Raw genomic sequence first — 24185 nt, 5'->3', positions numbered from 1 at the left:
AGTTGCTCTGGATTGGTCTTTTGTGGATATGTTTACATTGGTGAATAAAGTCAGAGTACTTTAGTCATTTTGTCACAGTAGTGTTTTTCAGACTGTGGGTTGGGCCCTATTAGTGGGTAATGAAATCAATTTAGCAGGTCATTTCTGACTTTTCTTTAATGAAATAGTATTTAAAATAGAGAAGAATCAGATAGAGTTGAATGGCATAGAAAATATCAAAGTGCATTACATAAATAAGAATACTATTTCATGGAACTTTTGTTTTAGACATACACACCCATCTCTACATATATACATGTGTTATAGATTAAAACATACTTTTTATTATGCATCTTAGTCAAATAATTATTGCTGGGAATTTTTTACATTAGAGATATAGGGTTTGTTTTTTTCTTTTTCATTTTTCTGGGAATATTTTTTAAATATAGACAATTTTCCAAAAGTTGTTTGTTTGGAATTGAACAGATCAAACTTTGGGATTTGAGGTTGAGGTGAGCAGAGAAAGTCTTCACACTGATATGGACAGTAATTATCTTCTTGCTGATGAAAACTCTAAATAGAAAAAAAAAATGGCTTATCTGAATCTGTCTTTATTCTGGTTCTGTATAGAAAACAGCTCTGATAATGACACCTCTTTTCAGATGTCCAAAGGAAAACACCTCAGGGTTAGAAAACCAACATAGTGGCATTCAAATACCAACCCTAAAGGTCACCATACTTTTACAGGAGGATGGCTCATGGTAATACTATATACCTACTTGCCTGTGATTGGAGTTAAGAATTTACCAAACAATGGAGTCACTAGGAGTTGATTGTGATAACATGTGCTGATTTTAAAAGTTACTATAATAATTCAGTAATCGAGTAAGTTTTCAAGTGTGTAGTGGTTTTCCCCTTAATTCAGTTTAATTCAAAAGTGTGTTAATTGCTTGAGTTAACATTAAGTGGATGCATAAACTTGGGTAAGAACTTGGCCCAATTGTATATAAGTTTTTTGTATGTGGGGAATATGCATATAAATGCATACAAATAGATCATATTAGCATGTAATACATTCCACCAAATATATTAATTCATTGATAGTTCATCTTTATGAAACTAAAGAACGTTCAAAACAATAAATAAAAATAGAAAAAGGCAGTGGCTGCCTAGGACGTTGTTTGAGAAGGATTTGAAGTTTGTGTTTGGACTCAGCAGCAAGGAAAAATTGTGTTTGATTAGTAATATCTATGATGATGTGGGAGAGGGACAGTGGTGATATATATGTCATGTGTTTATCTTGGAACTTTTCAGACTAGTAAATCTTTATGGTATATTGGAAACATGAGTCTATTCCTCCCTTTTATAGAGGGGAGAAAGAAAGAGTAGGTGGATATAGCCCAAAGCTAAATCTTTTAATATATCTTGCTCTTATTTTATTTCTGTTCACATTCATCTAGATTATTTGTTTAGATAGTGCCTCATAAATGTCTATGTCTATTTACTCCTTTCCAAATGTCACTCTTAACATGTTTGGTCCTCATTAAAAGAATCATAGGAGCTTTCTAGATCACTTCCCTGTTTCTGGTGCTTACAATTTTTGATGGGGTCAAGGGTTGTGGGTTCCACTGAAAATCATGTAAAAGCTATGCACCATCTCTCAGAAAACTGAATGCTTACACAAACTCCTGCCAGTTTGTTTGGAAGAGTTATAAATTCTGAGTTTTACACTTTATTAAAAGCCCCTAGTCTAGTTGTCTCCCTCAACCTATCCCTCGAATTTCTATCAGAGTACAACTTCTAACATACAATTTGGATCAGATTACTCTTGCTCAGAACCATTTCATTTTCTGTTGTCTTCACAACGGAAGTCTAATCTGCTTGGACTGGAATCCACACTCCTTCAAACTCTCACCTTTGTAGCCTCATTGCTTCCTCTCTACCCCTGCTTCCTCCTCTCAAACACACAGCCTTCTAAGCCAAACCAGAATATTGCTATTTCCCCAATATTTCCTTCATTTTGCTTCTACAATTGTTGCTACCTGAACATCCTTTCCCTTACTCCCACCTATTTGGGCCCTTTCTAACCTCAAGTCCAGTGTCTGTTCTAATTCTTGGTTATTTTTGTGGACACAGCTCTCAGTACTAAGTAACACCTTGTATAGCGTCTTGCACATCATTGTAATGTATTTGCCTGTTGGCCCTCAGATCCTTTCCTTGCCTTCCCCTTGTATTACTTAGAGTCTGCCACCTGAGGGTTGTGCTGTCCAGGTTCCTGAGTCAATTGACCTCCAACTGGTTTCAACAATTGGAAATCTCTGGAGGGAGAATGGGAGACTGAAGGAAGGAAGAAATCAGGGTATTTCTTTCTCACTGTCTCTGCCTCAGACCCTATCTGTGATGGTAGCTGTGTCTCCTCTAGAGCTTCAGCTCCTACTACAGAGGCCCTTAGAGCTTTCCGCTTCTGCTGGGTGACCCTGGCCCCAGGGCTCCTGAATCAACACTTCTATTCTTTGTCCCTCTAGCTCAGGGATTTCCTGCAATTACTGAGTTCCTGGATGCCTCATTTGCCCCTGTTTGCTTTCACATCTTTTCCTTTACCTAGGTAATCAATTCCTTGCATTAGTCCTTCTGTTTCAATATGTAGACCAATTTATATATCCCTGATTGAACCGTGACTGATACAGCTGGCATTTGGCGGGTATTTGCTGAACTTTATTACCTAATTTTAAGCTTTCTTCTATGTGGGCATCTCTTTTTTGAGTGAACCAGGTATAGGTCCTTTATCAGTTACCTAGAGCACAGTAGCATTACATGGGGTTACCTGGGGTAGTAACAGATTACCTCAAAACTCAGTGATTTGAAACAATTGGCATTTATAAGTTCATAAGTCTAAGGTTTGTCTGGGTGGTTCTTCCACTTTCACCTGGGTCTACTCATATACCTGTGCTCAGTTATATGTCAGCTAGGTGGCTCTCCTCATCTTGCCTGGGCTCTCTCCTATGTATGGATCTTGGCTAGTCAAGGCTGATCTAGGATGGCCTTGGCAGAGACAACTAACATGAGTCAACTTCACTTTGTGTTTCTTAATCACAACAGGCTAGTCCAGGCATGTTCTCATGCCATCACAGAGGAGCAAGAGAAAATACAGAAACATAGCAAGAACTTTTTCAAACTTCTACAGGCAACATACCTGCTAACATTCCATTGGCCAAAGCAAGTCACATGGCCAAAGTTTGAATCAAAGCGGCAAGAAAATAGACTCAAATAGTGAGAGTAACAGCAAAGTTACATAACAAAATGGTGGGCACAGGGAGAGGTGAAGAATGTACACTATTAATGCAATGTAATCAGGTTCCATAAGATTTGAAAAGAGACTTGAGACAACAAAGTTAGGTAGGTAGATGATAGATAGATAGATAGATAATTGATAGATGGATGATAGATAGATAGATGATAGATGGTAGATAGATAGATAGATAGATAGATAGATAGATAGATAGACAGATAGATAGACGACTTTAATTTTTTGCCATAGTATTAATATTTTTAAAATGAAAACTTTGCAATAAAATACACATTGTGTAACTGCTAATTTGTCCAGTACAGTTCCTTTGTATATAGTTACTGACCAGCGGAAAAAATAGACTAAGTAAAGAGCCATTTATAAATAACATATTAGTAAACCAAGTTAAAAGGACTTTATTTATCCTTTAACCTTCAATTTGCATTAATTGGGAGCTGTCCTGGGAAATTGTGCCAACCTCACCTCAGGTCAGATGGCTTAACAAAATGAACTGTTTCATGCCCCAAAATAAATATATTCCAAGTATAAATATGAATCAGTTACGAAACAGATTCTTTTGAAAGTACAGAATAACCACACTGTTAATATATTTGTGCCCCAATTAAAAATGTGTAAAGAATGTACATTCTGAGCTACAGTTGTCCCGAGGAATGATTCCCATTTTTGCTTTGAATCTTGTATAAACAAACTGAGCAGCCTCCTTTGAGCTACGATCAAATTCACAGCTCTCTGTTTTCTAAAGAGAAGAATTAAAAATGGGTATGTTTAAGTTGGAAGGCTCTGGGGCTTGACCTTGCTGCTTTAAATTTCCTTCATCACTAAGAAATCACTTTGAATTTGTCTCCTTGGAATCCTCTAATTTGGTTTGTTCTTGGTTTGAGGCACACAATGAAAGAGATGCTGTCTGTTTGTATTATAGCAAAATTTGGAAGCCACTGATGCTGTTTTCAATTTCTTTCTCTGCAGTTTCATCTTTAGAACCTAAGCCTGTTCTCAGTAATTCAGAACAAGGCCAGTGACATCTTATGGCCTGGGTGAGATTCCTGGCTAGCCTCTTCACTGTTTGACTTTGGGCAAAATTTTAAACCTTTCTCTGCCTCTCCTTTCCTAATCTGAAAATTGGGATTATTAATAATGCCTACCTCATATGATCATTGTGAGGATTAAATTAAGCAATAAAGTGAATTAGTATAACCCAGCCCACAATATGTACTGAGTAAATGTTAAGTATAAAAATGCTTATTATTATTAATCGTTATATGAGAATTTAGGTTGTTTATACTGAGTCAGGTTCACATATATTCTTCAAAGTCTAAATCAGAATTATACCCTAAAAAATACATCGAGGTCCAATATAGTTTTTATACAAAAGGCACTGTTTAATTTCAAATATTAGTGTTAGGAGTAGTGGTGTATATTTACTCCTATTCACCATAAAGCCACAACAATTGCAAACACAGCTTCTTCTTGGTCTTATCAATTCAGTCTTTGAGAATGCTTTTAGAGTATGTGTCTTTAGAGTATGTCTTGGTCTTCAGTCTCATGCTATAAGAGTTTATAATTGTCTAGCAAACAGCGAGATGATATTGATAACTTGGGATTTGAAGATTTATGACAAGTACAGTGAAGAGAGACTTGGAAGAAAATAGATAAATACAGTGCCAAAGTCTTCTTTAATGTTGTTTCGAAAGGGAGAAAAATTAATAATAAGCAGGTCGATTTTTAACAAATAGGTTTTGCCTTTCAGCACACTGAGTGTTGACTCTGCTTGGAGTCACCATGCAGAAGAGTCATTGTTAAAACAAGACAAGGCAACATCTTGAGTAGCTCAGAGTCAAGAGGCAAAGAAAATTCACACCTACACGCAAACATATGCACACCCACACATAACCAACAATCACTTTAATGATATAACAAGTGCTTTTATGGTGCCATAAACGGTTAGTTAGGTGTTGGGTGAAAAGATAATGACTGAGCATATATTTATTCAGTGTGCAGTTAAAGGGAATGAGCTGTTAGAGACCCACAGGGGTAGCTTGCACATACCCAATGTTGAGTCATAAATGCAGAAAGATAGATACACAACATAATACATATCATAAAAACACACAAACTGTTCATTGTCCTCGATACACATATTGTATGTAAATGTGAAAAAAAAGTGGCCAAGAAAGATACAAATTTATGGTCTGGCCTTGGAGTGGGGTTGTCAAGGAGACTATACTTATGCTCCATTTTCTTTTTAATTAAAAAAAAAAAAAAGAACATGTGAAAAAGTGCTTTCAGTGGTTCATCCTGGGTAACGGGAACCCAGATATTTATTCTACTAACCTCTGTTCTTCTATGATTTCTAAGTTCTGCACAATAACAACAATAATAATTGGAAACCACAGTTAGTTGAAAAGCAGCTTCTTGCTTGTGCAGACACTTGGAGACATTATCTGCGGCACAAGCAAGTGCCTCGATCTGTTTGGCAGTCTCTTTAATACCTGTGTACGAAGTGTCCCCAACATGATCGCACTAAATACAGTCTAGACAGCGCCATAGCTTCCTGCTTGGATGCATGCATACCCTTCATTTCACCAGAGGGCGTGGCCAAAGCTTCTGTTTGTTAAGACCGATCTCAAAAATGTCTTCTGAGACCCAACTGAATCCTTTTTAGCACAAATTTTCTAAATTAAGATTCCCATTTGCCTTTCAGTCATTTTCCCAGACCAAGAATCCAAAACTCCTGAGTCCTATCCACAGAAAAGTAGGGCTTAGAATAAGGGATCCACGAGTGCGGTCCCATGCCTGTAATGCGTTACTACAATCCTTGTGCTAAAGTCTCTTTCTCTGAAATCGTTTCCCCTTTGGAATGAGATCTTATCTAAGTCTATTTGCATGTATTCAAAATCAGAGACAGCTCTGAAACCAGACCCTATTTAAACATAGAAAAAAGAGCGGATTAAGCAAATGGTGGGGAACTTTAAAAAACACACACACATTGATCTTCTTATGTTTCTTTTTTTTCCAGATCTTCAGTTTTCCTTCCATTGGCCGTCCAGCGTGGGTGCCAAGTTCCACACGTGATTTAATGGATCAGAAGGTCAGATGTCAGATTTGACTCCGCTGTTGGCCAACTTGTGGTCTCTATGATTAATCGTCACTTTTTAACATTATGGGAATCATCTTCTAATTTGTGGCAATGCTGCTGTTGTTCTTTAACATAGTTTTGAATGTTAGATATTCAGGGAGATATAAAACAGTAAATGGGTTAAAAGAATCATAATGGAGAAGAAGAGTAAAAATAAGATGGAGAGAAAGGAGCCCATTTTTTCATTTGTTATGTGGGAAAATTGTGCTCGGTGAAGGTCCAACTGCTCTCGCCACTCTCTTTACCTTCAGTGTTAACAAAGTCCTAAAAATGAGATCACCCATTGGTTAGAGCAAGTCGGATAGAGCGTATAAGCACCTGTGTGTTGAAGATCCCTTTCTTTACTGACAAGGCTTCTGAATTCCCCGTCATTCCAAGATGTTTGGCAATATCGAGCAGCCTGTTTGGAACACTAGGTTATAATTCAGAACCCAGTTTGTTTACATTATTATAACAACAGTTTCAGTTTGTCTCTGCAGTGAAGGTTGTGTCAGCACTTTCCTTTCTGTGTTTATTATTTTTAGCAGTTTAAAAGCTACCCTTGAAAAAATGGCTTTCTGGCTATAAGGTGACATTCTGGCTAGGCCAGAGCCTGGTGGAGTCTATAGAAATGCTCACTGGCTGTGGGAGTCAGGCCTTTTGAATGCTGTCTTTGTGCCTCCCTTTGCCCAGGGCCTCTGGCCTATTGTCTAGGTGCCTCAGTTTGGAGTGATGCTATCTGATTGTAACCACTACTAATATTACAGTGCTTAGTGCCCAGCCCCTCCCTGGGGGCCCCCAGTCTGGCTGCCTCTGTCTCCCAGCCTTCTCTCCAGGGGACCAGTCACAGCTCTCATATCAGAAGACACTATTCGTAATTTATAGAATGTTCAAGGGAAGGGGATAAGTAAGGATTGTCTAGACCTGTGGTTCTCTAACTTTTTTTTTTTTTTTACAAAGAATCCTCTTCCCAAAAGAAATCTTTCAGTGAGTCCCAATTTGTCAGACATGGAAAAGTACAGCTGTTCTGTTTGAAGGTGAGAAGGATGTCATAAACCCAGCTCTTCAACGTCCTCTTTGCCCACCCCTAGTCAAGGTGACTTCTCAGGTCCCTCACCCCTCCCAGGAAACCTGCCATTCCTCAGAATACTTGCACACCATCCTTGCAGGGCAGTCCCCTCAATTTATAGATAAAGAAACTAAGAGGTGATTTTTACAGATGTTTAAAACAGAAGGCTTTGGACACTAAAGAGTTCTCACTGTATTAATCCATTTTTATATAGTTCTAGAAAAGGCACAACTAATCTACGGTGTTAGAAATCAAAACAGTGGATACTGGATTGACTGGAAAGAGGCACAAGAGAATTTTCTGAGGTGATGAAAATGTAGTATATTTTTATAGAAGTGTGTGCTATGTGGCATTTGTCAAAATTCATCTGTGCTTTTTACCGTATATAAATTTTACCTTCATTAAAGAATAAAAACAAAGAGGAAAAGAAAGCAAAAAAATCTAGGCTGTTAAAGAGTGAAAATACTGATGAACTTCCTTAAATACCGAAAATACTCATGAACTCCTTAAAGCAATGTGTACTGTTTATTAAGTGAGTCTAAGGTCACCATGCAGTTTCGGAAAATAGGAGACAATGGTGCTCTTCCAATAGTTTCTTTGTTCAATAATCAGCAAAACCAGAAAAAAAATTATCAGAGATTCCAGACAGTAGATTTACTGAATACTTTTGGGGGTCCTCTAGCCTGTAATGTTGCTAAAGGATAGTACACGAGAGTTCTAGGAGTGGAAATGTCAAGTACAATACTTGGTTCAGGTACAATATTTGGACAGTACTATTGATAATGCTCCAGAAATTCTTCATAATTTTTAAATGCTTTTCTATGATCTATAAAATGCAAGATTCCTTCTTCTATATCTTAGCAGAGTGTAGCTTCTGGTGACTGAGGTGACAAGACAGACCTAAGTGACATCTGTTAAATAAGCGCCTGATGGACTCAATCTTTTTGCTTTCAGCTGTGTCAATTACTCTCAAATGATTGGCTATGTAGCTGTGTCCTTGAAATAAGACATCTTGACCATCTAAAAAGCACTTTCTTCCACCTGAAAAACTTTCAACCAACCCTATTTAAATTTTTCTATTTGTGCGTTTTAGCAGTCAAGCAGTAACATGGAAGATAATTATTTTGTTTGAAATGCAGCTAAGGACATGGGCAGGGCAGTGGGACTCCATGGCCAACTCTGCCTTTTAGAGCCTGATGAGGAAACTGGAGCTTGGAAGAGCAAAAAAAATGTTATTTAAAGGAAATAACAACTGTTAAGAAACAGCAAAAGAGTCCTGTGGAACAGAAGCAGGAAGGACTTAAAGCTACTCAAATGTTTCAGTTTTTGAGGCTGTGTTACTTTTCTTCAGAAAGGACAAACTGTCTACAACTTGAGTGATTTCCCAACAAAGGGCTAGCCCTACTTAATTCACAACATGGATCCACATTGACAAAAGTTTAGTTCACTAATGAAGCTATGGCAAAACTTACATAAAAAAAAAAAATTTCAATTACCAGGATATTCTTTAATTCACACATTCCGTGCTTTGCCTGCATGTATATTCAAATTTCCTAATCAAAATAATTCAATTTAACAAGATTCAGTTTAATGTTCCTAAGAGCGGAAATGAAAGTACGCAATGTAAGAGTTTGAGCAGGATTTGCTTTTTTTTTTTTTTTTTGCAAAATTTGCTGTTTTGCAATTCTCTGTTCATTTGAAAGGAACTGTTTTTTCAAGTCATTAAGAGTCAACCTATCTAAATTGAAACTATCAAGACAGAAATTGCATGCCTTCTCCATTTCGGTGACTTGAGGCCAGTGATTTTCCTGAACCAACGTTCTTGAAATGTATGTATGTATGTATGTATGTATTTGTTTATTATAGGTCAAGTGGTCTTACGAAAATGCAACATGTGTAGTCACATTTTTTTGTTGTTATTCACAAGAACAATAGTCAGGATAAAATGTCAATAATTGAAACCCAATCTATTGATAGTTTTTCCATTGATTTTTTAAAATCAGCAACCTGAACCTTTTCAACCACTAAACTGCTTGCAAGGGCTGTTAATAAGTGGGAAAATATCCTGATTTGAGTTTTATCTCTTTTTCCTTCTCCCAGCTATTTTCCCTATTGGTGCTATTGGGCTCATAACAACTTAAGTTGGAAAAAAAAAACAGGATGGAAGAAAATTAGCAAACAAATGTGAAAATTATTATTCTTCTTGGTTTCCAGATAAGGGAACTGAGGGTAAAATAGGAACAATGCCTAAAGATATCACTGTCATAGTGGCAGGGCTGGGCTTTAACTCAGATCTCGCTATTTGTAAGTCTGGGCCTTAAGAAGAGAAGCAATGGATGGAAGCTAATCAGTATAATACATTTGCTGGACTGGAGAAATAGCTAAATTTGTGAAGAAGATAACCTACTATTTTGAGCCTGTCCATAGCAGAAAACCATAAATAACAGTGATAAACATACAAAAGTTTATTTTTCTTTCCAGGGCAGTAGGTGAGGTGGTTCTGTGATCATCAGGGACTCAAGTGCCATCTATCTTTCTGCATTTCTATTCTTAGCATATGACTTTATCTTCAAGGTTACCTCTTGGTTCAAGATGGCTACTGGAGTTCTAGCCCTCACATTTTTAATTCTAGGCATAGGAAAGTTGGGAAGAAGAGGATAAAAGGCACCCATTACCAACTATGTTTTTCCTCTTTAGAAGGCCTTACCAGATTCCCACCCAACAAATTCTACCTATAATCTTTTACCAAGTTCTAGTTGCAAAAGATTCGGGAAAATGTAATTGTGTACTTTGCATCCAGAAGTAAAGGGAGATTTGGTTATAAAGGGATATTGTGGAGACAACTAGCATACCTGGTCACAATTAGGCAGCTATTAGAGACTCTTCAATTATGGAAGTGAATGATCAGCTGATCTTCTAGCCAACTGCATGATGAATAAAGGGAGCAATAAAAGGTATATCTGAAGACTCCAGTATGTGATGATGAGCTTTGTATTAGTGAGGTGGCATCAGAGACAGGAGAGAAGAGATGAATGTGATAGAACTTTGTGAAGAATGAATTAATGAAGGAAAATGTATCCATTAATTAGCTGTGGAGCTATGTTTCAACAACCACACCACATATATACACATATGCGTGCGTATGTGTGTATGTGTATAAATACATTATACATATGTATATATTCATATGCATATACATATATATAAATGGTAACCAGGAAAGACATTTACCTAAACCTCTAAGAAAGGGGACCTAGATAAATAAGAAAGTTACGTTGTTTTTTTCTGTGCAGAAAATTGGCTGGAAATTTTGTGAAGCAGTCTATTGGCAATACATAACTAATACATAGATAAATATGTACATGCTTACATACAACACAAATAACATAAAACTTATCTAGGGCTCCATAGTACTAATGGCAATGACTTTCAAACTTCGATATCCCTAAAAAAAGAAAAAGGAAAACAATAAAGGAGTTAAATTAAAGACTTTTAAAAGCAATGAGAGAAGGAGTTATAAGGATAACTAAGAAGGAACTAGTCTTTCTTCTTTTCTTTCTTCCTTCCCTCCTCTTTCTTTCTTTCTTCCTCCCTTCTTTCCTCCCTTCCCCCTTCCTTCCTTCCTTTTTTCCACTCCCTTCCTCTCCCTCTTTTTTTCTCATTCTTTCTTTCTTTAATTTTCGAAGGAGTAGAATTATGAGTTTGGTAACCACATTTTCATAGACTTTTCATTATGAGCTCCTAAATGAGAAAGAATTTAGTCCTCAAGTCATCACCACATCCCTTTTGCTAAGTCAGAAGACAGTAGGTAATGTTTTGCTATCTTGCAGATGACAAAATCTAAGCCCGTCTATGGTGCTGGTAAGATGGAGCCAGCGATGCCTACACAGCTATTTTAGAACTCCTTGCATCCATGGCACGCCATACACCCACATATGCACTCATCCCTTGTGTATGTAATCCACATAGTGGGCAAAAGTGACCAAGTTTTTCAGTACAACTTTCTTGGTACTATGTGTTTGGTACCCTTGGCTACAGAGCAAAAATAATTTTTCATTTTAGCTTTTAAAATCAAGTGATGTCGAATAAGCATAACTGGATTTTCTGACTTTAACTCTGATTACATTTTATAAAGCTAATGTGAGTCCTGTTGTTTCCCTCCAAATGTTGGAGAGGGGCAGGTTTGATTAGCATTGGCTGCATGCTATTCCAGGTGTCTTTTGAGAAAGCTTGCTGAGGCAAGTATTGTAATTTCTGTTATAATGTCCTAGACAAAGTCTCTCATTAAAAAGTAAATGCCTTTCCCCTTACATAGTAAAAGTATAAAAATATGCATGGGAAAAACACATGCCAGTGACTAGCTTGGCAAGAAAAGGGGAAGAGGAAAGAGATAGGGAGATAGGTTATTAGGGTTTTGCTATGCTTCATTTCTTCTAAAGAGAGATGGAGCAAATAGAGCAAATCTGAATGGCGGGTGCGTGAGTATCTATAATATTGCTATACATATCCTTTGAATGTGAGTAATATTGCATAATTTAATTTTTAAGTAACCAAATGCCTTTTATATAGACAACATGATTTGAGTCCTTGAAATTCTTTACTTCATCCATAATAATCTACTTACAAATTATATATCATACCTCTGTGTCTTTGCATATGCTGCTGCTTCTCCCTGCCCCGCCCCCCATGTATGCTTACTGTTCCCCAGATAACCTCTTCAGCTTTCCAGATCTTCTAGAAAGCCTTGCCTGATTTTATGCCCCCAGTTCACATCTGGGTTTGGAGGTCCTGCTAATCTCTTAAAGAACATCGTGCATATTTCTATTACACTGTGGTATAAACATTACTTTTGTTTCTCTGACTTTCAGGACTATCACATCTACCTGAGTTGCAGGACACCAGTGGGCACCATTTACACACTGTCCAACCTGCACAATTATAAAGGGCGGTCCGCCTCCTTCTCCCTGGAGAGAGACCAAGCAGAATATCTATCTATCTAGTTTAAGAGCTGGAATTGCCACATATTTACATAATGAACATGTGCTTAATGAATGAAAAAATGAACAGTCAACCAAACTCTAGTTTCCTTGATGAAGAATTTTCTAGACAAGTGGTTCTCAGAGTGTGGCCCCTGGACCAGCAGCATCTACATCATTGGGGAGTTTGTTAATACACAGATTCTCAGGCCCTGCCTTGGGCCTTCTAAATCAGAAACTCTGAAGATAGAACCCAGGAAATTATTTAACAGGCCCTCCAGATGAGTCTAATGCATGCTTAATTTTGCAATACCACTATCTTAGACTGATCAAAACTAAAAGCAACGATTTCGTCTTACCTCGGTTGAGTCTGTAAAGGTGAAGAGTGGTGATTTAGAGAACAGTGAGGGTAGAGGGGGCCAAGCAGAGGAAGTAGCATATGCAAAGACACAAAAGCATGATACGTAATTTGTAAGTAGATTGTTGGGGATGAAGTAAGGAATTTAGGCTGGCAGGAAAAAAGAAATGATACTCAGGAGTCAGATCAGGGAAGACTTTCTAAGGTGTATGATCCAGTTTTGTATTTTAGGAAGAGTCGTATGGCAAAGATATGACAGATGTGATGGCGGTGAGACTAGCCACTGTGGGCCAAGTAAGCAACTATTAATTAGTCTAGGTGTAAAATGAGAGCTGGACTAAAGCACTAATGCAGTTCCAATGGGAATGAAGAGGATGGGATGGTTTCAAGAAGTATTAGAATAGTAAAATTGACAAAACGCAGGAATTCAGGAAGCAAGAGAGAAGCCATCAGGGATGACATTCGGGTTTGTGTCTTAGGCAGTGGATGTACATTGGTTTCATTCACTGAACTAAGAAAAACAATAAGAGGAAGAGATTTAGGGACTGGGATAGAGGCTGGATAAGGTGAGTTTGGTTTGGACATTTATAGTTGCAGAAATTTATGGAACATTCATATAGAGACATCAAATTTATCAGTCCTTCCTTTGCTATTTCTTCTCTTATTTTTGTGCTTATATGTTTTCCCCACATAGAGATCAATTAATTCAGCTGTATTTGCTTGAGTTTTTTTAAGTTTTCTTAAAAGAATTACTTTTTAAACCACTGAGAAACGAGGTTCTAACCAGGTATTTTCCCCAAAATAGTCAATTTCTTCTCATTTTTAGAACTTTGTCCCTCTGTTATTAGTTTATGTCTTTCTTTTCAAAATCCTATATTAAATCCATTAGATAAGGTCTGATTAGAACCTAGACTGTTCCATCATCTACTGATAAAAATGTTAAAGCCTTGACCTTAGGGTTTGCCAACAGTTTTATGTCAAGTCTTAGGATGAAATAGAAACAAAATTCAAATTTCTTAATTTCTAAATACATCTATTAAATGTAGGAGAATGAGGGGGTGACCTTTAGCATTTACTTGGATGAACTGAATAGTTCATCAAAAAATATCTCTTTCACAAAATGGAAAATTACTAGTTTATTTTAAATACAAGTTTTTGCAATTGTTGATTTCCGTGTTGTGTTGACTTATTTATGAACATCCTCATTGTCGACCATTCGAGAAGATCACATTGATTAGACAGCTTTTTCTTGAAATGTGAGGAGATCATACTGAGGCATAATAATTTCTGGCTTGGGATTCTGCTTCCTGTTAATAATAGATGGAATAGCTGGTTACCAGCTCCCTTTAGGCAAATATATTGTCAAATAAATAGTTATTAAGTTTCTTCTCTATGTAAAAACCATGCTATGCCAATGGGAGATAAAAAAAAAACAAAAACAAAAAAAACAACCAATTATACTTCCCCAAAGAAACTTAAAACTAACGGAAGTCAAGATGTACACACAGGAAAAGATAAACAATAATTTTAGTTATTCATTATTATTTATGTTTTTGGCAAAGTTATTGGGGCAGATTACATATTCAAGATATTAAGATGAGGAAGATGATGGCGGTTGCAGTGACCTATGAAACCTTTACTGAAGGGATTAGAATTTGAATTCGTTCTAGAAGGATAAGCAGAATTTGACCTTTATAGAAGAGACGAAAGGGAGAGGGAGCTTAATAGTCCTAAAACCTATTTCCAACATTTAGCAGGGCTTTTTTCCACATTTTTATTGTAGGCAATGGGTATTTTCATTTCTGAGCAATTGCTGTTTTATGGTTTAAAACATATCTGAACAGTTTTTTATTTCTATTTTAAACATGTGTTACACTAACATATCTTTAGAATAGACATTAATCAATGAAGAAAATCTGTCAAAGATACAGACTACATAAAAGTGCATTTCTTTACAACTCAGAGGTCAACATTCTCATCCAAGTAATGCCTCTTATTGCGTTTTAGAGATATCTTCATTATGTGAATGTTATGTTGTAAATACTCCCCCAATTCAAATGAGCTTGGCTGAGCCAAAGGCTGGAATTACTCATCTTCTCATCTCTCATTCCCCTCCCTGAATTGTCAGTACTTAGCAAACAAAGTATTTGGTACCTAGTATGTGTGTAGCACTCAGTTAATATGATGAAAAACCATCTGCCTGTGAAGAGAGGCAGAAAAATCATACATAAAAAAGATCATATGGGGTGAATGCATGTAAGCTTCATTTTGATTTCTACTTAGTCTACTTTTTTAAGAAATCACCTACACTAAGGATTTAATATCAGCATCAAATAATGGTAGTAGACATACTTGGAATTTTTGTCTTTGCTATGAATGTAAATTATTTTTTATACTCATCAGATATGGAATGAGAGAGAGATGTTCCACTTTAAGCAAAACTTACATGGGAACATTTGTATTTACAGAATAGATAAACTGAGTAGCAAATATTTATTTAGCAAAATTCTTATTTGCATAAAGAGTCAAGATAGCTAGCTGCTTTATGTGATAAATATCTGAATACACTTTAATGTATTTTGCACCCAGCTTTATCAGAGACCCAGCTGGGTGTGAAGGGGGCTCATTTGTAGAGATATTTTAGAAATAAAGTCGCTAAATATACACTTAAAAGAACTAGTAGATAGTAACTTTGATCCACTATAAGATTCTAAAATGATTTGGTTATAGACTCTCAGATTTAATTTCTAAATCCTATTTGAATAAATTTCTATAACTGGTACTATGACTTCTGGAGTATTCTAGCAAAGGTCCTAAGGAGTATCTATCTGCCCCTGCTTATGTCAGCTGTTGCTTTCTGGTCACATAGAAATATGGAATCCTGGAGATAGAAGATATCCTAGAGATAATCTCTTTTCCTATTCAAAGTATGGATTATGAGTAGCATGAGTGCTACCTGAGAGCTTGTTATAAACATAGACTCTCAGGACCCTCTCTAGACCTAGTAAATCAGAATCTACACTTTAACAAGATCTGCAGATGATACTAATGTACAGCAAAATGGAAGAAGGCTGAATCCATGTGCTCCACATGGCCAGCTGCACTGTATGATTGTTGTTGTTGCAGCCCTAAGAACATTTGAAAATAAAACAGAGCCATTAACAGCTCCTGTCTTGGCTTGGGCAGCAGTTACTATTTTAAAGGGCAGATGTGCTGTTCTCAGGAAGCAAAGAGAGAAAACTATACAAAAAAATATGATTAGGAACTGTGGTTGCTTGGGACCTGAGTCTGTTAGAACAAGACAACTTGTTGAGAAGACCATGATAATAACTTTATCATGGGCCACTTAACACTCATCAAAATAAATGATGTCATTTTATGGAAATCTTAGACACCAGTAGGACTACTTCTGAAAGTGTTTGGTGGAATAGGAAGTGGGGTGAATGGGAGACAAGTTGGCATGAATACAGTACTCATGAGAAAAATGCACTTATAACCAAATTCTTGCATGAGAATGCAAGAATTTTCATGCATATCCGTACCAATCTGGGACTGACCCATTAAATAGCACCCAGAGGTGCTTGCATTGTATAAGGTGGCAGGATATTAGGGAAAAGAGGCGGAGACAAAGGCTTTGATCTCTTCTATAACAGATTAGATGCAGGACTATAAAATGTACATGAGTCTATACCTACATACTGTTCAGCCACAAAAGATTCAAGCTCCTATAACAAGAAATATCTTTCTATAGAATGTTCTAGATGAGTTGAAAACTTGATAATAACAATGAAAGGGAAAAAAAAGTCACAATAACATTCCTTTGCACCTGGGCAATTATACCCTGAGAACTATTAGCTTTCAATTTAAAAGGTAAAGCTGAGGAGGGATTCTGATGCCTCCAGGATCAGAAGACCCAAAGAAGAAAGCTGCCTTCCTGGAGCTCCAGGCAAAAGAAGGCGCGTCAAAAGTTGCTCTGAAAAAGACCATCTACTTTAGTTGCCCATATGAGGGGTCAGAAGACAGAGGTGGGAGCTGGACCCGGTCCAAGGCAAACATAATAAACTCTTATATGTACCAGTAGATTAGATTAACAACAACAACCACAAAAGATACTTAACTCATTTACCTACTTTTCCCAAGAACTTTTTAAAATCCTTTTTAAACCTATGGCAGCTATGGTTTTAAATCGAAAAGGTAAAAGGGTTTAAGTTTCTAACACTGGTTTATTTTCCTGGCTTGGTGATTAAGAGGACAAAGTGAAATTTATATTTTTATCCTTGTTTCTCTCTAAATCAGTATTTTATAAAAGTTCATTTTTTTCTCCAAATTCTTCTCTAGTTTCTTACTTTATAAATATGCTTTAAAATATATTTATAGTTGTAATCTGTTATGAACTTTTGAGACTATCTTTCCTGCCCTTATACTGTAATCCAGTCCTGTCCACTAAAAATATAATGCGAGTCAAATTGCAAGTCACATATGTAATTTAAATTTTGTAGTGACCACATTAAAAAGGAAAAACAACAGATGAAATTTATTTTACTGTTACATTTTATTTAACTTAATATCTAAAATATCGTTGCAACAGGTATCAATATGAAAATTATTGAGATATTTTACATTCTCTTTTTCATGCTAAGTCTTCAAAACCTTGTATGTTCTGTACTCTTATAGTACGTCTCACTGCAAGCGAGCCACATCACATACTTAATAGCTGCATATGGTTGGTGGCTTAGAAAACCTGATGAAAACCATAGACCTTCCTCCCAGAAAAATTCACGTTAGCACACAACCCTACATAAATTTTCAGGGGATTCTTTAACTCCTAGAAATCATCTTGAAACTTCCAGTATAGAATAATCACAAACTGCCATAATTTTATCGCTAGTCTCACAATTTTTCTTAATATTGACCTTTAAGGGATACATATATTATTTTTAAAAGAAAACTTTATATTATTCTTATAAATAAAAAAATAAATAAATGTTATCTGCCAAAGTAAAAGATGACTGTAAAAAATATATTTAACTGTTAATTTTTTTTTAATCATTCATAGAAAGACCTACCTCCTTCCTAAACTCATCTTTCATATCGCTCTTTGGGACACAGTACCCAGGGCTTTGAGACTCAGACAAAGGAACCCTATTTTAAGATTGTGCTGATAGGGTGTAGGAATAAATGGAGTCTCTGGGGACATGCTATTAGATCATCATAGTAACAACTGGTTGAACTCTTCGACTTGTACAGTGGGAGGAGATTAGGGGCATAGACTGGGTGGAGTCATTCACTTTGTCATGACTCGTGGACTATAGAGTTGTTTCTTTTCTTCTGCTGATGATTCCCCACCACCACCCCACTCCATTTGCCAGAAGACAGACCTGAAACTCTGCCCTCTTGGGAGATATGAAGCCAGGAAGGTAGAAATGAGAGACGACCTGGGGTTGTGGCTTAGACAAGCTCTGCTCCAGGCCTTAAAGAAATGGGCTTTTTCTCTCTTCGTCTCTGCTAGCTTCTTCCTTTTGTAATCCATTTGGTGAGACCCAGTTTCCAAGGGGAAAGGAAACCAGTGACTGGCCACTTGACTTTCCTGAAGTATAGACCTCAAGACCAGATTGCAAATTCAAATGCCCGCAAAAGCTTGGCAGGTAACTTAAATGTTGGCAGTCACTTCATACAGAAATAAAATTTTAACTTTTAAGTGAAATCCCTGGTCTTTTCAAATGTTGACTGATTTCTTATTATCATCATTATTATTACTACTACTACTACTACTACTACTACTACTACTACTACTACTATTTTATTTAACACTAGATACACCATCAGAACACTGATGCTGGGTAGATTAGACCAACAAGATGACAATTATGCCTTCAGTCAAAATATTAGTGGTGGTTCTCAGTCAGGAACTGGGTCCGTGCATTTCATCGATACCACAGTAATGGGAGGGCTGAGATGCTCCTAGCCTTTAGGACCTCCAATACAAGGGACAGTCCTGCACCCAAGATTTGTCCTATCCCAAATGCTGTAGCACCCCAGTTGAGATACACTGAGAGTAATGGGAATCCTTCAGGTCCCCATGTGGTATTGTCAGGTTCCACTTGGGTTTGGGGCTAAAGCTCTGTTTGGTAACGAGGAGAAAAGGCATTTTCCTGGAGTATCTTTTTCCTTTTGATTGGGCAGCTGTGACAGACACTATAGGTTTCAAGGATTTGAGGTTTCTGTTCATCTTTGGCTTATCTCACGTTTCTGTAAAGCTTTGCAAAAAAGACTTTAGAGAAAGACTTTATGTCCCCTTCTCTGGCTTTAGTGTGCTTACACTCTTCAGAGAGTTTTAATTTTATTATGAAAAATAAAGTTTTCATAACTTTGTTTTTATGAAATGACTTTCAAACAATGTGACCCCAAGAAGTTGACTCAATTCAATGTCTATGACTGAGAAAAGTTTGTGTTGCAAAAATCCCACAGTAGAGAGTTCAGCTGAACACTTTATTCATCCGTCCCCAAAAGGAAGTCATGCTACAGGTATGACCTCCTGGGAAGGGCATATCCTTGCTCTACACATTTGAACAAATTTAGTTTACCATCATGCTCTGTTCCACAACCATGCCAGTTCAGCTGGTTTCTGTTTACTGGGTTTTGTTCAATGGTTATCTCTCTACCTGAACTAGAGATAATCTATGATCCATTCTCTAAATTTCATATGAATGATGGAGTGTTTTGTGCCTTTCACTCATCTAGACTTCCAGTGATCAATTAATCTATTTATAACTTTTTAATGAGGTATAACATGCATATGTTAAAGTACATAAAAGTTGATGAGGTTTTTTTATATAGGTGTAAACCCATGTCACCACCACTCAGAAGGAACTGTAAAACATTTTCGGCATTCTAGAAGATTCTCTCATAGCCCTTTCCCCACTTCAGAACCTAACCCTTACTCGGAGGGTTACCACTGTTCTGACTTCCATCACCACTGACTCAGTTTTTTGCCTGTTTTTGAACTTTTGGTATGTGAAATTACCTAATTTTTATTCATTTGTATTTGACACTTTTTACTCAATGTAACATCTGAGAAATTCACACATACTGTTGCATAAATCAGGATTTCATTTTTTTTATTGCTGAATAGCATTGATCATATGACTATACTACAACTTGTTTACTTATTCCCCTCTTAATATGCATTCAGATTGTTTCCAGTTTGGAGAGTTCATACATTTCTCTTGGATATATACCTAAGAGTATAAATGCTAGGTGGGTATTTGTTTAACTTTAGAAACTTCCAAACAGCTTTCCAAATTAGTTGCATAAACTTACACTGCCACAGCAGAGCATGAGAGTTCTAGGTGCTCCATATTCTCTCCAATATTTGGTAATGTCAGTCTTTTTCATTTTAATCTTTCTAATGAGTAAACAGCGGTGTCTTTTTGTGACTCTAATGTGTATTTTCCCCTAAAATAAGTGAGTTATAAAAGTTGTTGAAATTTATGAAGAGGCTTTTAAATTCTTGGCTCAGGATATAACACATACAATAGTTGTTAACTCTTTTCGGGAATCTTATTTCTCCCTCCTCAGACACATGATGCCTAATCGTGCAATCGTTCCAGCTTCGTCATGCATGAAAATTCCTCAGCCACACCACTAGTGCAATATCCCCAGAGTATGGCCATGAGAAACAGTGCACAGGGGACACCCAGCATTGCTGCCGTAGGCACCTGGCAATGAGTTTGCCCCTACAAACACAAGGCAGCCTGCCTGCTCAACAAGTACCCAATGAACATTTACTGTGCACCTACTTTCTTCCAGTCACAGTGCTGGGCACCCAGGAAGCAATGGGGACCTAGGCACAGCCCCTCTTCTTGAAAGGCTCACAATCTAATGAGGGAAACAGAAAGCGAACATATAAATATAATGCAGTATGATAAGAGCTTCGAGAAATGTATATGTTCTGGGGTCTTTGAGGCCCAAGCAAAGGTGCTTGGAGAGAGCAAGAAAAGTCTTCCTAGGAAGAGTGACAAGCCAAGTGATATAGGAAGCAGAGAGAGGGCATCCAGGGAGGGCAGCTGCGAGGCAAAGGCATAGAGGTGAGCCTCTGTATGGATTTTTCCAGGATTGCCAGGACAGCTGGAGCAGGAAAGCATAGCAAGAGAGAAAGCTAGGATGCGTGCAGCACCAGAACAAGCTGAGTGTACTTAGGTGAAAATATAATTTGTAGAATTTTACCTAGAGACTCACCTTCTCTGTTTACCTGCAGACAAAAGGAATCGAGACTTCTCTTTGACTCTTGTCTCTGAGTTTTGACTTCTGTTCATCTTTTGGTGTTAAATTGCATGCTTTGCACTTCTTTCTAACCTCTTAACTGGACACAAACACATTTTCTATTAACCAGTTTGCAAACAGTGTGCAGTTTCTCATATATGATAGTCTAAGAATTGAATTTTCTTAACTAGTTTTTTTTCTTTTGTGCTTGCCAGACCCAACTAATACATGCCATAGCCATGAGTGTGGCATAAGTTACTCTTAGTTTTCTTGAGGAATGCAATTTTATTTTTGGTGTTAGCTCTGTCCTTTTGAGTGGAAAAGTGAAGCAAACATTTACCTTTTTAATAAAGATTTCACTCATCTAAATCAAGCCAGTCCTGACAGTGTTCAAAACCTTCTCCCTCACGCACAGCCGTGGCAGCCATGGGGTATCAGAAGTATCTCTGTTATATTTAACAAACCCTCATGCAGCATGTACCTCTTTCCATTTTCCAGGTAGTATTCTAACTACATTACACATAGCAACTCATTTAATCCTCACAACCACCCTAGAGTTGGATGATACTATTTTACAGATAGGGAAACTGAGGCACTAAGAGGTTAAGTAACTTGTTCAAGTCACAGATGGGATTTGAACCCACACACTATACTGTGCTGCTTCTTCACACTTGTGAAATATCCAGCAGAAACTCAGAGAAACAAAGTTCATTCAGCAAACATTTATTGAGTAACTGCCTGGTGGGTGAGTCAGCAATACCTTTGCCCCGGGAACTCTTAACCTATTTGAGGAGACAGAAAAATGTGTTTGTAATGCAATGTTAACCAGAGGGGGAAAGTAACTGATTTTGCCTGAGGAAGTAAGAAAAGGCCTTAGCTCTTACAGACAGGCTCAGCTTTTTGAGAAAAGGAGTGAACGGGAGAAGCAGCTCTCAGAGTTGTGAGGAGGCAGAGCTTGTCTGGGAGGTGTCAAGTGTGCCTGGGGGTGGGGTTGGGGGGATGGGGGCAGTGGGCTGGAGGGTTAAGGTGTGCTATGGAGAATGTGAATGTGGGATATAGGCCTGATGAGTGTGTGGGAGCTGGGACTGGATTGGAGGGTCTTGTGTACAGGCCGAACTGCAAGGCTTTATCTTATACCTGGAGGGAAGCCATTGAGGATTGTTGGTGGCAAACCATCATGATTGCTATAATCTGAGAGGATAAAAGTTAACAGTGCAAGGTATTTAACATCTAGGACTATCAGGTGGGTTGACAATAAAATATAGAGTCTGAACTATAGCAGGGGGAAGGGGACAGGCAGGGGAGAGGGGACAGATAGATAAGTGAGAGCAAGAGAAAGAGGAAGCGATGGAGAGAGAGAGAATGATGTCTGCTGAAAGGAAGGGAGGACAATGGGGAGGGAGGGAGGAAACAAGGGAGGAAATGAAGGTGGAAAGGGATGAAAGGAGGAAGGAAAAGAAAATATGCCAGTACCTTAAAAAAAAAATCTCATGGTAAAATGTTACTGGCAAAATCCGCATATGACTGAGGCTTTTTGAAGTATTTGCTCGGCCAACTTTTGTTTTGGTGGTTCACCAGCAGTTATTTTATGGCTCTGTAATAGCCCATTGAGATTATTTCTATTTGGAGATAATTTGTCAGGCTTATGTAAGACTTCATTTAGGGGACATTGCCTTGGCATGCAGACAGCTCCCAGACCTTACACACCAGCAGAAACATGCTATCTGAAAAGTGGAATAAAGCAAATTAAATTCATTGCTAGGCACCCTGGCAGCAAACGAGTGCTGTTATATGGAGCATTTTCAGAATAATGCCTTTCTTTTTATTTTTTATTTTTTTTTAAAAAGCCATTTGAAATACAGCCTCACAAGCCTAAAACTTGATGGCTTCAAACCCAAGGAAACGTCAAATAGATGGAAACCATAAGCCTTTTTTTTTTTATTTCAAGGCATATTATTTCTGTCCTGTTTGTAGGTTATAAGCAGCATAATTAGTATTTCTCTCTGCAATTATGATGATCAGGCTGGGTAGAAGTCAATTGGAGTTGGAAGAGGAGTGAAAGTTCTAATCATCACAGGGCCTTTAGACATGGATAAGGTAGCATGTCAGGTGTTAGCTGTCCTGGCAGCCTCCTGGTGCTACAGGAGTCTCATTTCACTAGGGATTTAGGTTACCACAACTCTGCTCATCTTTCTGCTGCAAGACTGGCTTCCGGTAGCAGGCCGGGAGGCATGCCATGGAATCGCAGCCCCAGGGAGCAGCCTGGAGTGGTAGCTGTTTGTCTGGGGAGTGCGTTATGTGGCAAAATCCATACAGTCATGACGTCAGTCCAGTGTCAGTCAACACAGGCATCTGAGATGCATTTCAAGAGCATATAATTTGGATAGTTCGGCCACGTAAGTGCAGGACGTGGCTTTGGCTTCCAAGCAGTTTATTTACTTGGAAAGTCTTCGTTCTACCTGACTTGGAAGTAGAGTAGGAGAAGCTCATACCGAGGGTGTGAGATGTCAGCAGATCCTGAAAGCCGGTAGGACAGCAGGGTAAGTGTCAAACCACCCCTGTGATGCTTTCTCTCTGTGTGAATGCTCAAAAGGATTGTGTTACAGTTAACGTGGGGGTCAAGATCTGTCCATATTTGGGGCATGGGCTTCCAATTGGCAACTTTTCTCAAAATTCCAGTATATTATTACTGAGGATGAGATGACACATACTTTTCCAGTGTTTCTCACGTATCTTGAATTGGAGTTAGAAGACGAGGCAAAGAAAATATAACTTCTGGACTTCAGGTGTTTGGGATCAGGATTGGGGCAGGGGGGGAAAGGAGGATAATAAAGGAATGTAGATTATACTGTATCCCTTTAAACTTTAAAAAATTTTAAGGAGATTAGGAAAAGGAAAATAAATCTTTCTCTTTTTAAGTACAATATTGAATGGATATATGAATAGAAAATTGTAATCAGTTCCTAGTGCCATCTCTGAGGGACATTGAGTTCCCTCAAGTGTCATACTTGAGGAAACAACCAAAATGTGGTCCATGGAGATGATCCATGTTACACAAGAAAGGTGGAAAAAACTGAGAGTGTTTAATCTGGAGAAGGAAAAACTGCAGAAGTTATTAC

At 37.7% G+C, this 24185-nt stretch overlaps 1 protein-coding gene across 8 annotated transcripts in view; it reads left to right on the top strand.

Moving 5' to 3' along the window:
* The window catches only part of THRB (thyroid hormone receptor beta), a 323409-nt gene that overhangs the window by 138453 nt on the left and 160771 nt on the right, over nt 1–24185 (top strand). For all 8 annotated transcript variants that reach the window (XM_015597222.2, XM_025039045.1, XM_025039047.1 and 5 more), the window contains exon 2: nt 6303–6374. The gene's annotated coding sequence lies outside the window, so the exon portion shown is untranslated. The remainder of the gene's footprint in view (nt 1–6302; nt 6375–24185) is intronic.

This window comes from Pteropus alecto, unplaced genomic scaffold, assembly GCF_000325575.1.
Source record: "Pteropus alecto unplaced genomic scaffold, ASM32557v1 scaffold10, whole genome shotgun sequence".
Lineage (NCBI taxonomy): Eukaryota > Metazoa > Chordata > Mammalia > Chiroptera > Pteropodidae > Pteropus > Pteropus alecto.
This window is presented reverse-complemented; position numbering and strand designations above follow the sequence as displayed.